The 13,819-nt window shown below is 51.1% G+C and overlaps 1 protein-coding gene across 5 annotated transcripts in view; it reads left to right on the top strand.

The window, feature by feature from the left end:
- The first annotated feature begins 4,884 nt into the window (after positions 1-4,884).
- The window catches only part of FOXN3 (forkhead box N3), a 215,090-nt gene continuing 206,155 nt past the window's right edge, over positions 4,885-13,819 (top strand). For all 5 annotated transcript variants that reach the window (XM_075426078.1, XM_075426077.1, XM_075426075.1 and 2 more), the window contains exon 1: positions 4,885-4,952. The gene's annotated coding sequence lies outside the window, so the exon portion shown is untranslated. The remainder of the gene's footprint in view (positions 4,953-13,819) is intronic.

Below are 13,819 nucleotides of genomic sequence, written 5' to 3'. Positions count from 1 at the left end.
TCTTTTTTCCACTGGGCATAATGCATATGCCATCTTGGATCCTAGCTGCATGAGGTTAACAGATAGCAGCCAGCTTACTTCTTCCTTTAAGTCTTTCAGCATTTCTTCCACTGAAGATCCTCTTCTATGGCTTCAAGTCGAAAAATCTTTGCGGCGGATTTGCCATTGCCTGTAATAATTTATGAGTGTGATGTGTTGACATGTTTACTGTGTGCATACATTGAGCTACTTCAATAGCTGGATTGTCAAGACGTGTACCCAGGGGAGAGAAGATGGATCCAGGCATACATTTTTGAGGAAACACTTGGGAAACAAAGCAAGCGCCCTTCACTGTGATGTTTTGGCTGGGCCTCTGCTAGGCTCGCTGGAGAGATTTTCCTGGGAGGAATGTGGGTGCCTGGAAAGCAAGACATGAAAGACCCCAGGGAATTTACAAAGGAGCATTTAAACAGAGGGTTTTAAGAGCAAGACTCCAAAAGGGGTGGAAAGTGCTCAGATCTGAAGATGTTTAATTTAGTAGACTTTGGCAAGACTGCAAGATAAAGTGGATGTGAAATATTTGAAACAACATGCTTTATTTCCATGGTTAAATGGCTCTTCTCTTTAAAAACGTTGTTTGGGGTGTGCAGGAAGGCTGAAGGTCTCTGTTCTCACGTATACGTGTGAGCTTGGAGAACGCGCGGGGTATGTAGCCTGGAGCTTGCTGTGAGTACGCGAGGACCAGATTATCCCATCCACGGAAAGGTAAAAGCTCAAGGCCTGACATAAGCAGAGGGTAAATCAGAAAGACCACTGACAGCCAGAGATACAGCAGTAACCATAACAACATCATCATCTTTCTTGTAAGTCCTCACATGTAATTCTACTAATGACTTTTATTAAACATTTAAGCCTTAGCATTCAAGTGATTCATATTTGTTACAAAAAACCATCCCATTAACACAAAGTACAAGCCGAAACAAAGTTAATGAGCCCTAATACTTGCAGGATAATTCAAAGTTTAAGGGTGGTATTAACAAAAACGAAATAAGGAAGAGTGGAAAACATCCAGTTTCATTGTCCACCAGAGAACCTGAGTTTTATCCTTTAGGTTCATAAAATCAAATCCATCGCTCAAGTGACTGTTACACTGTTATTAAAGCAGTACAAGAACACATATATGTGCATAATTAAGTACCCCTATGTGACTATAAAAGGTCTGCCTGGCTGTCCATGGGGAATGTGAGTGGGACTTGATTCATACGCATGAAAGAGGGAATGTCATTGCTGTAATCCTCCTGTATTTCGCTGCTTTGTCTGGGGCTCAGCCTGACACGGTGGGGTGGTTGGGTGTGCAGCACTGGAAAGAGGAGCTGGCCGTGGGCTGTGTGCCCTGCACCTCTGAGAGGCAACAGTAAATTGACTTGGAACTGCATAGGTGAGTATTTGTCCTCTGAAACTCTGAAGTGTAACTCAAGTCAGGCACACACAAAACCGAGGCACTAGGTATATCAGGTACACCCAAAAATTTCGTTGAATATTTTTTTATTCGCCTGCTGGTTTTGCACTGTCAGGTACGAATGGCAAATGGGTAACTGCAAAAATGTCACTGACATCTTCCTGCCCTTGCAAACACGTTATCTGGCTTCAGGCACTGCCATTTTTATCCTTGTCTTCAAATGAAGAGACTAAACATGTTCAAGAAACAAAAATGGTAAACAGCACAGCTATAAAATGCCATTTTGGAAGTGATGGGTGAGCAGTTGTATGGTGACCGATTTCCTACCACAGTTACCTTCATTTGCATGTGGCTCCCATTAACCGCAATACCTGGCTTGGGAGCTCTCCGGCCATCCCAGTCTCGATAAACAATTTCGGGAGTGAAAAAAGGCAACGGCTAACAACATAACGCAGCGGAGCCTTGGAGCAGGGCACGCACGGGAGCACTGTGCACATCTCCTGCGACGCCTCCTAACTCTGCTGTTTAGTAAACAACCACATGGTGCTACAGCAAGTCCTTGAAGAGAACAACAGGTTTTAAAGTAGGACCTACAGCTACTTTGTAGACGCAGACAAGCTCCTTTTGAGCTGCCTCCTCCGTGGGAGCAGAGCCGTTCCCAAGAGGGATCCCTGTGGCAAAGTGCCTCTCCTCTGCCTGTCCCCGCAGCAAGCACCGCGTTGTGCCGGCAGTGGGGAGGAGATGGCAGGGACGTTTCTGCTCGAGGTAGGAGAGGAGCTGCCTGTGCCTCGGGGCTGCTCTGAAGGCTGTAAACTCTTGGGCCGAGAGGCCAGAAGTAACCCAGGAGCTGCCAGCTGGAGAGCCTGGATTTACAGGCTGTCCAAGAAAACAAGGCTTCATGACAAACTTGAAGGACAATTAGAAAAAGTGGGCTGACGTGGACATGGGAAAAGGTTCTATAGCATAAATCATAAATTCTCCCCCGTTTGGAGAGAGGTGAGAATTTAATCTCTGTTAATTTCATCTGGCAGATACAGAAAACAAAGCAGCCCTCTACATGGGAGAGTTAACAGTGCTAAGATGGATACGGAGAGACAAGACGCACTCGGAGATGTAGGAAAAATGCATCTTTGAGAAAGTTTCCACTATTAATATTTTTCCCTTGCAAATGTGGGTCTTCTAAACACCCTTTTCTTTAGGGAGGATCTAAATGAAGAGGAGGTGGGAAGTAGAGCTACAAAGCATGTAAGAAAGCCTCAAATACATGAGTGGGAGGAAGGAGGAAGAAATGAAAGAATAATGAACCTTGCATCACTGGGAGCAAGCAACAGAAGCAGAGAAATTAATGTACTTGTGGCTAAATTTTGCAGGAACTTAGGCTGAGGTTTAAAACTGCTGTGGTTAGCATAGATACAGGCACAGAGTAATTCAGACGAGCTGATCAAAAGACAAAGAGACGCTACTACTGATTTCATTAGGAAAATTACCTGGCTTAGTGCTTAGAGTAAGCACAGGAAAAAATGCTTTCTTTATAATGTTAATATGGAGTTGCCCTGCAAAGGGTAATTGACACCCGCAGCATCTACGACGATTACGTGATCTGGAGATTCCTTGAATGGGGCCAGGGTTCTGCTCTTCATGGAAACCTCTGTTGGCATCTGTGGGATTTCCTTATGTGGTGATGCTGCAAGCAGATATTTACACTTTTAAAAACAGTTAGCGGATGTCTTGTTACTAACACGGTGCCCAGGATCCCTCGCTCTAGCTGCACTGATAGCTGAGCCCAGATGCTCAGCTGTTCTCGGGGTGTTTCCATTTAAACTGAGTCAGGTGGTTTTACTTCAGGAGCATCTCCAGTGGCCACCATGCCAATGGCTACTCAACTGAACTAAGAAAGAAGACTGCAGAGCAGTCAGCAGAAAAGTTTTAACCAAACCAAACGTGGGACCTGCGTGTCTCACACAGGAATCCTGTGGGATGGGACTGCCTCCTTCTCTGTGTCACCAAAACCACCCGCAAAAGGAAAACTGTCACTTTGCTCGGGAAACCCCAGGGTTTTATATTCACTTTGGAATAAACTGAGCCCACACATCTGCTGAAGGGACGAGCGTCAGGGAACCAACAAGAGGCTCTGGCCATCTGCACTGAGGAGCAGCGCCCAGGGAGATGGCCAGGACCAAGGTGGGGGTGGGGAGACGTTTCATGCCAGCGATTTTCACGAATGGAAGGACCGAGCTGCCACTTCAACTTATGCTGGCTTGTCAAAGTCCATCCTGAGACAGCAAAAGGGCAGAGGAATGACATTTCCATTCCCTTCTACCAGTAAAGATGTATTTGATACAGACACAGAAAAACATTCCTTTTGTTTTTTTTTCAAATCTTATCATCAAAATTCAGAGTTGCTACTTTTTGTAAATTGTTGACCTCCAAAGGCTGCAATATGCTGGTGCAGAACCTGGCTTTCCACGTGTCTCCCACACCAAGTGCATTGGGTCCGGGCTTGGGAGCCCTGTCGCGTCGCGGAGCTTGGGCAGGCAGGAATAGGGTTGGCAGGACACAGCTCTCGTCCTGCCCTGTGTCGGGACCCAGCGCCGAGGAACAGACATAGCCCTTGGGGAAAAAAATCTCCCCCCATCCCGAACCAGTCATTCCCACATTACGGCAAAATAAATGTAAAAGGACGAAGCCAGGCTTCTCCTGTAACCACGGCAGCAGTCGCACGTACCTCGGGCTGCCAGGCTTCAGGGTGGGTTGGAGAAAGGTCAATTTACGAGTAACTCAACGCCCTGCAAGGCTGGGCAGTGCCCCAGGCCCGCGGCGGGGCTGCCGGCCTCCGCGCTCACCGGCGGGCCCCGCCGCAGCCCGCGGCCCCCCGCCTTCCCGGGAGCGGGGCAGGAGGCTGGGGCTGCCGCGGAGCAGAGGAGGAGGAGGAGGGGAAGGGCGAGACAGGCTGCACCCTCGGTTCTGCAGGCTCCCTCTCTGCCCTCCGCGGCGAGGAACGCAGCGTGGCGGGGCGCCAGGCCCCGGTGGCACCCCAAACCGCAGCTGCGGCTCTGCGCGTCCCCGTTTCCCACACGTGGCAGCGCGGCTCCGCCGGCCCGAAGGTCGCTGGCAGCCGCGGCGCGGGGGCAGCCACGGCGTGAGGGCACGCACCGGGCGGGGCCCCGGCGGGGTTTCCCCTGAGGGGAGAGGGGACGATAGCGTGGGACCGGCCCCCGGGGAGCAGCGCCCCCAGCCCGCCCCCGTCGCTCCCCCTTCTCCCGAAGTTTCCGCTCGGGGAGGCCCGACCCGGGCACCCGCCGCCAGCCCCGGGGGGCCGGGCGGGGCTGGCGGGCGGGCGGCGCTAGGGCCCGGCGGGGCGCGGCGCCGCCGCCGGCGGGGAAGGGGGTTGCGGGGGGGCGGCGGGCAGCGGCGCGGGCTGCGGCTGCCTCCCGCCGCGGGCGCGGAGCGGGGCCGGCCGCGGGCAGCATCCAGCCCTGCGGCGGCGGCGGGAGCCGAGGGCCGCGGCGAGGAGGTAACGGCGCGGCCGCGGCGTTCCGCGGTGTCACTGGGAGCGTGGGTCTGCGGGGGGGGTGGGTGCCGGTCAGCCGCCGCCGCCGCGCGCGGTCCCGCCGGGGCGGGGAGCCCCGGCCAAACTTTTGGGTCCGCTGAGCCGCCGCGGGCGGGGAGTTCGCCGGGACTGCCCCGCGCCGCCCGCCCCCGTCCCGCCGCGCCGGGGAGGCGGCGGCAGCGGGGAGGGCGGCCCGGGGCCGGGCGGGAGCGGGCCCGGCGGGGCGGCGGAGGGCAGCCCTCCCGCCGTTTGTGCGGGCTGCCGCCGGCGGTGAGACGGTCCCCGGGAGGCAGCCCCGGCCCCGCGCCCGGAGCGCGTGCTGCGGCCGGGTGCTCGGGCGGGAAAGGCGGCAGCTGCGCGCGCTGCCGCCCCTCAGCTCCGCCCCGCGCGGGCTCCGCGCTGCGCTGGAGTCCCCGCGCCCCAGCACCCGCGGGGGCGGCCCGAGGAAACTCCTCGGCGGGGCGGCGGGGAGGGCTCCTGCTGCTGCCGGGGTGAGTCGGGAGCAGAAACGGGCAGGCGATGAAAACGAAGTTTGTGCTGTGTTGCAGAAACCAACCCGGACACAGCCCGGCGTGGCGGCGCCTGTGAGGGGCAGCGCGAGGCAGGCGGCGGGCCCCCGGGCACCTCACGCCGCCGGCTGCCGTCGCCGCGCAGCCGAGGACGTGGGGCCTGGCAGCCCCCGCCACCGCCGCAGCGTTCCGTGGCGTGAGAGCCGCGCTGCGGGCGCGGGGGGACTGTCCCGGGAGCTGTGAGATCTGTAAACACTTTGCTGATTGGTTTGAAAATTTAGACACAGGAAGCGGATGGTATCTAATAACAGACAAGTGGAGACACTGTTGTCATGGAAACTGAGAAGACTACCCCCCCCCCCCCCCCATTTATTTAAAAAAAAAAAAAAGGAAAAAAGTCTGCATATCATCAGAGATGCCTGCAGACTGCCTCGGCTGCTGTTGCCTTTCCCACAGCATCTGTTGAAACCCGAGAACGCGCCTGTCAAATCAAGGTCATTTTACAGTAAAACCCCACTTTGCCCGCTGGACGCTGTCCCGCGCGTCCCCGCCACGGCGGCATTGGGGACCCTCCGGCCTTGGACCCCTGCTGTGGGGAGCAAAGCCTCAAAGCAGCAGGACCGAGGGGGTTAAAAAATGAATTGTAGTCAGGGGTGACTTTTTTTTAAATCAGATGACCAGGCCGTATTTTCTTTTTGTGAGAGTCCATGTACCTGGGAGAGAAAGCTGGGATTGATTAGATCTCCCCGTGTTCCTGCTTGTCTCAAATTTACATCAAAATGTAATGATCTGCACTTGAATATTAAGGCAATTTCACAACTCTGCCTCACCTGCAAAAAAAAGAAAAAAAAAAAGAGAAACGGCTACGGGAAACCCTGTGCAATTGATTTTAATAAAAAAAAAATCACCATTTGGTTATAGCGTGCTATTTGAGGACAAAAGCAAAGAGGCAAGAATAAAATACACTTCAATACTGATGAATGCAGCATGAGAAAATCAGACTATTATTGTGGTAAATTGAAGTTTTACTTTGCTGGACTGTGGAAAGTTTATTGTGTGTGAAAAGACAGCGCTATTTTGCTTTTGGAGCAGGAGAGAAGTATTTCACAGAAAGCTCACAAGGAAGGTTTTAGTGTTTTTGCGTATTTTCTTGGGCAGCAGCGTTGATTTCGGATGTTTGTGATGGAGAGATGTCTTTGAGTGTTCACTGTGTTTTCTCCGAAACATTTTGTTGCTCCCTTTAATCTTCCTTTTGCAGTGACCAAGCTGAGAAAAGGCACCCGAGTGCTTCATCTATTGCATAAGTCATCACTTTGAAACCTTAAATGACCTGTTTGACCTCTCTGACTATTTGCATACTTATTTCCCTTTTTGCGTTATGATTTCTTAAGAAAACCAGAGACTGGTGAGCAGATCTGACACATCAGGAGGCAAATCCTGCTGGGCGCTGAGGCGAGGGTGCCCAGCACCCTCTCCACCCACACCTTTGGATCTTGCTCTCCAAAAAACCCAAGGTCTGGCTTTAAAACCTGTCCATGGGCAGGGCAGCCTAGAGGGATGGTGGAGGTGGGGGGAGCAGCGCCTGCTTCTGCTGTAGGGGTCCCGACTGGCTGCTGGGCTGGGCCGGCACTGAGGTGCTGGGCTGGGAACCCCCTGCTCTGCGGTGAGCCAGCGGCCGGCGAGAGGCTCAGGGAGTCGGGCAGCTGCATCTTTAATCCAGCTCATGTCTGATTAGCCAGACACTGCTTTTAATTGCTGTGGAGTTCAAATGGAGAAAGTTTGGCCTGGTGGCGAAAGTGTGCTGGCTTCTAGAGGCGAGTTTCCTGTTGTCGGGAGCGCCCTTATCTGCAGGAAGCGTGTCAGTTACTTGTTTTTACACAGGGAAGGAAACGAGCGGGATTAGGTGCTTTCTAGATTTACCCTTCAACGTCCTCCATGTCTGCACTACTCTGTTTATCTCTAGTGATTTTAGTTTGTGAAGTTTTACGATGTCCATCGTTCCCCAGGGAAACGCAAGAAGTTAAATGGTTGTGTTGTCCTGCCATTTTTAGCTGTTGTAAAAATACACATCACCAACCTCTCTGGGCCACAGTTTCAAAAGTATCCAATTTGCAATTTATACCTTTCGAGCCTCATTAATGATACTCAGATAGGGTTTTTTTTCCTCCCCCGAATGAAAGATCAAGAAATGCACCGGTTATTATACTAATAGGAGCAGTCCTCACACTTCTGAACTGCCTTTCATCATGGATCAGAAATCACTTTACAGAAATTCATTTTTTAATATCTGCAGGAGTTGTATGAGCATAGGAAGCCGAAACGTAGCATTTCACATGGACTGCCCAAAGTTGCAAGGCAAATTAGGAGCAGAGCTCAGAGTCAAATTAATTGTCCCTTAATTAGAGATTGCTAATGGATTAAAACTTTGAGAATGTGTCCGCCTTTGCCAAGTGCGCTCGTGCTAATGTGCCAATGCAGTGTGCGTGTATGTGGGATGTGGGGTCGGGGGTGAGAATAGAAGCAGCGGTTCCAGAAGATGCCAGTCGTTTACTGGTCCCTATCCAGCCTGGCGTGGCTGGGGTGCTGGGTTGGAGGCTTGTAAGCCTAGACACAGCTTTGGACAAAAGTCCAGACAAAGGTGAGGGCTGGGGTTTAGGCCATTGTGTTCTAGCAAGCGGGGGGGGGGTTCAGGGAAATAAGCATTATTTCTCCAATGTCAGCTCACAACAGAGTGTATATGACGTTAAGCTGAACTTTCGCAGAGGGTTTTGAGGAGGAAATGTGGAAAAGTTACAAAAAAAACTTGTAAGAAGTTGCCTGGCATGCTGAGCGGCTTCAAGTAGTGATTTTTGGCGTGGAAGATGTCTTGGTGTTAGGAGCCGTTCCTGGCAGAAGAGGCTGCCTGGGCTGTCCAGAAGCCAAAGCTGGGCTGGAACAGGACTGTCCTGGCTGATGCTGGAATTTGCCAGTTCGTGACTTCAGATGTAACACAGCACAGCATGACTTTGGCCAGAATTTTGAAATATTTCTAATGAAACCGCATTTGGCTTGTTACCTGCTCTCGTGGGCAAGCCAAAGTAAAACTGTAACAAGAATAGTGAAAAAAAAAAAAAGACTCTAATAAAACAGCATTTCATTTAAATGTAAAAATTATGGCTGTGTTTCTTCAGAAGTGATCAGCTGATTCTGGGAAACCAGCTTGAAGCTGTGGAAGGCAAGGCAGGTTTTGGGAAGCGACTCTTCCCTAGGCTTTGGAATTCTTACTCCATTTAAGGTGCCTGAAGTTGAGCTGCCAAGCATCAGGACAACTCAGACCCTCCTTATCTTCACTGTAATGCTTTAGGTGCCCTGAGCAGTCTTGGGACTTTTACTTGGTGTTCTGGTTTTGGCTGGGATAGAGTTAATTTTCTTCTCAGTAGCTGCTGTGTTTTGGATTTATTATGAGAAGAATGTTGATAGTACGCTGATGTTTTTAGTTGTTGCTATGAAATCAAGGACTTTTTCCAGTTTCCCATATTCAGCTAATGAGCAGGCGTGCGGGAGCTGTGAGGGAGCACAGCCAGACAGCTAGCCCAAGTTGGCCAGTGGAAATATTCCGTACCATAGATGTCATGCTCAGTTTATAAATGGGGTTGGCCGAGGGCAGGGATCTGCGTAATCCACGAGTTCCACGATCGCTGCCTGGCGACAGGCTGCACAGTCGGTCATCGGGCGGTGAGAGGAATTGTACTGTGTATTGCATGGTTTGCATGTTCTTTGTTATTATTATTATTCCTTCCTTTGTTCTCTTGTTAAACTGTCTTTATCTCAACCCATGCATTTTCCCTTTTGTCCATTCTCCTCCCCATCCCACAGGGCAGGGGAGAGGTGAGCGAGTGGCTGTCTGGTCCCAGTTGCCAGATGCCGGGTTAAACCACAGCACTTGATCCGGACCGAAACCGGCTGTCTAGCCTACAACCGGCACCGTGGCTGCCTGCGCACCCCACGAAGGAGCGAGGCTCTCTGCATCCCGGTTGTCCCCTTGGGAGTGGGCGCAAAGCGGTGGGGTGGCCGTGCTCTGGAGGTGGCTGGTGGGAGGGCTCTGGGGAATGGCTGACACTCGCCACGGCTGGACATGTGACTTCCAGGTGGTTCGAGTCGTGTCGGACCACCCTCGCGTTAGCCGAGGTGCTGGTGGCTGCTTGCTTGCCGGTGATGGTTTTTTCCTCACCTCTCTCGGGAAGGAACAGAAGTGACATGCCACACTCTTCCAGAACTCTCCCTAAAGCTCATCTGTTCCTTAATGTCTGCAAAAATTGGACAGGCTAAGTCTGCTGGAGGTAAAACTTCTGCTTATTATGCTGGATAGTATTTGTCGTTCTTTTGTTTCTCTGCCTGTGGTCTAAGAGTCTCTTTGCTGGAGACGGTCTTTCTCTGTGTCGGCACTGACTGCAGGACAGACGGACAGCAAGGCTGTGACCTGTGGTCAGGGTTGGTAGGTGCCCCTGAACGGAAGGATCTGCCCAGCTGTTTGACACTGCTGTTTTTTCCAACATTAACAGGAATTTACATCGGTACTAGCGGATACAATGACATTTCCAGCACTGGATGTTTTTTGCTTTTTACTGAAAATAGGTCAAAACCAAATAAAGTTGGGTGGTATTTAAGGACCGGGGTGGTTTTGGCTAACACCACCTTCTTCCTTTGCCCATGTCCCATGTGCTGGGTTGTGGTGGGAGCCTGTACGTGAACTCTTGTTTGCTCAGGCTGAGTGCGAGATTCCTCGGTGGAAGCCTAATCGCAGACTGCTTACCTGCCACCTGTTTGCTGATCACAGCCCACTCACGATGTCTGGGCACGCTTATTTCTGTTGCAAGGAGAATACACCAGACTTATGAACAGACGGGGCTTTGCATACAAGGCAATCCAAGCTGGATTCTGGAAAGAATTTCACAGAGTGGCAGCTTTGTTGGAAATAGCTGCTTAATGCTGTATGGCAGAGCTGTTGCTCTTTTTGGTGTTTTTGCCGGACCCGTGCCCGCCCTGATGCCCCGAGCAGCAGCCTGGTGTCCCCGGTGACCCTGGCTCCTGCCTCAGGCTCACCAGGCTCCGCTTGCCGACCCCCGGCAGCTCTGCGGCTCCTCAGTACGGAGCTGCTCTTTGGTTTTTCTCTTGGGCTTTGTAGAGAGGCCAACTTTTTCCCTGGATAAAGTTGGCTTCAGATGCGAACTCCTCAGCCCGACCCATCCTTGCAGAGCCATGCTCGGTGTTACTCCCAGCAGTGAGATCTCCTCATTGCCAGTTTAATTGCTGGCTGGGCTGCTGTGGAAGGGAGCAGAGGTATTAGTGGGGTTACTAGAGGTTATTAGAGATGGGAGGAAGCTGAAGGTCTGACCCATCCAGATTTAACTGGATTAAAGCTCATTTTACCCCCAACTCCAACTTGTTTTGATCTGGGTTTTACAGTAGATAGTTTATAGAAGCTACCCAATTAATATGTTAATTTTAACACCAGATTTTGTAAAGCTTTTTTGTTGTAGGTGGAAAAGAGATCCAAATGTTTTGATCCTATTTTTATCATTATCTTTGCTGAGTTTTTCTCACTCTGTGCTTTGCAGAAAGGAGTGAAATTTTAATAATTCACTAATATACTTTCACTTCATTAACATTTTATCATTCTGGCATTGTGCATATGGCAAACTGCTTAATACTCTCATTAAGGGCCTGATCTTGCCCCCATACTCTCACATCCCTGCAGGTATGGAAAACCGTAAACACAGGTGCTGTTCTGCTCTTTGGAAAGAGCTTTTCTCTTTTTTTCCAATAGACAGTAAAGCGAACAAAACATGCAGGGCTTTTTGTTTGTTTGTTTGTTTCAGGATGGAAGCATTGGCACAAAGATAGCAGCCGTGGCTAGGCTGGAGCCACTAAATGCCAAGCCTCATGCCATTACAAGACTGAATGGTGGGGTCTAGAGAGTGTGGAGACGCAAGGTGCTGTTGTGGTAGTGTTTGCATTGTTTTACGCTGTGGCGTGTTTGGGTTAAGCAGAGATTTGTACTGGTATTAAAATGGTTCTGAAACTTCCGGGTGCTTTCCCTGGGATAATGTCTTGGTTTTGGCTGGGATAGAGTTAATTTTCTTTCTGGTAGCTGGTATAGTGCTGTGTTTTTAATTTGGGGTGAAAAGGGGATTTGGGATGATCCACGAGGAGCTGGGAGGGGACACAGCGGGGACAGCTGACCCCAGCTGGCCAAAGGGGTATCCCATACCGTATGATGTCGTGCTCGGTGTGTGAGCTGGGGGAGTTGGCTGGGATGCAGCGATCACTGCTCGGGGATGGGCTGGGTATCAGTCAGCAAGTGATCAGTAATTGCACTGTCCATCACTTGGTTTGTACATATTATTATTAGTGTTATTATTACCTCTTTCTTTGCTGTCCTATTAAACTGTCTTTATCTCAACCCATGAGTTTTTACTTTTCCCATTCTCCTTTCCATCCCCTGGGATGGGGGAGGTAAGTGAGTGGCTGCGTGGTGCTTAGTTGCCAGCTGGGGTTAAACCGTGACAGATAGCACAGTGCTTGGTATTAGGATGGCACAAATAACACGTAACACTTCAGGTAATCTTGGTGATTAGGTACAGAAGTTTGCAGGTGTGTTGTTGTGTTCAGCAGGTGCTTTTTAATTGTGTCCTAATCTGAAACTGGGTGTTGGACGTCCATGCTGACTCTCCTTCCTGTTTTTTTCTTTGCATAAAATATATCTCTAAATTAGTGCATGATTTGTTACTGCTAATTAAATACTGTTAGCACGCCAGATTATGTCAGGCGTATTCAGAAGGCATAAGAAGCCAAGCGTGGCTGAGGAGTGGACAGTGGGTAGGTACAGGAGGCTTGAGCCTGGAAAGGAAACTTCTGGGTTATGAGCGGTGGGGAACTAAGGGCCAGGTAAGAATTTCAGGAGGTTACGCGTGTTGAGAAGAGTGTGGCTGTTACGAGACCGGAGGAGAGGAGATCACAGTAATACATGCGGGAGATGTTGAGGGACCTGGCTGAGGGTTTTTGCTTGTCAGGTAGAATATATTTGCTTTTAGAGGCACTGGGACAGAAACTCATCTCTTGTTAAATTGTTATAGTGCCATTGGAGTTAGTGGAATTACACTGATACACACCAGCAGATAGCCTGTCCAGAGGTATTACAAGAGTGAAGATGTGAAGGGTGGGGGAGCCGCAAGAGGTTATAGGCCTGAGCAACAGGGAGGGTGGAAGTTTGTTCAGAAGCGATAGAGGCTGAGCAAGTGAAGGGGTTCGGTGGGAAGGATCAAAAGGTCCATTGCAGCTATATTGGCTTTGATTTGACGACGAGACGCCCAGCCAAGAGATGTCAGCAAGGCAGGCTGAGAGATGGGCTTGGCTGGAGAGGAGAGTCGGCGATAGGGAAGTGCATTTCTCATTGGCGTGGTAGCAATTGGTGTGTGAGTGAATAAGATCACGCGCAGGGGCAGGGGCAGGGGAGGGGAAAAAAAGACCAAGGCCACAGCAGGAGCTGGGGGAAAAATGAAAAAAAAGCCAAGGCTGCACCAGGAGCCCGGGCAGGGGAGGCGGAGGTAGAGAGCAATCACTAGACCAGGATGAGGAGGGCCAGAAGACAGCATCTCACGAAGCCACGGTGGGACAGAATTGCAATCTAGAAAGAGGAACAGAATAGGCTTATCAAATATTATTTAGGGTTGAAAAGAGAAAAGGGAGTGACGTTGACTTCTTTAGAGGCATGAGCCGTGAATAATCTCTACCACAATTAGAAAACTTTGAAAAGCTGAGCTATATGTAAACTACGTCTTAACCGGTATGTCTGATTAATTTTTTTTTTCCCCCCATCTTCTGTTGTTGCAGAGCAGTCTCATGTAATGGTGCAGCAGACCTTCGTGTGCTGGGAGCTGTTGCGGCCGCATCCCTAGCGGCGACTGCGCTGCGTGGTGCTGCTGTGGCTGCTCCGTGCAGAGCCCTGCCCTTCCTTTGCCAGGGGGTGAAGGGGCTGTGTCAGCCCCGGCTCATCCTGGGGACCTCCGCTGCACCGGCGTCCCCAGGGAGGCATTGTAGCTGGGTTAGTGCTCAGGAAAATGAGACAAGTACCTGAAGTCACAGGGTTTTGATTAAATACACCAGCGTTATCACTGCGGTTGCCATACCCCAGTTATCGGGCCCCGTGTGGGGGGAGCGGGGTGGTGTTGGGCCACGGGTCGGTGCTGGGCTCTGATGACGGTCAGAGGAAAACATCGCAGCTTTGACTTGTGTTCTGACGGAGCGGGAGATCTCACTCTGGATATGTTTCCGCATGGAGTC

Source organism: Opisthocomus hoazin, chromosome 7 (genome assembly GCF_030867145.1).
Source record: "Opisthocomus hoazin isolate bOpiHoa1 chromosome 7, bOpiHoa1.hap1, whole genome shotgun sequence".
Classification (NCBI taxonomy): Eukaryota; Metazoa; Chordata; class Aves; order Opisthocomiformes; family Opisthocomidae; genus Opisthocomus; species Opisthocomus hoazin.
This window is presented reverse-complemented; position numbering and strand designations above follow the sequence as displayed.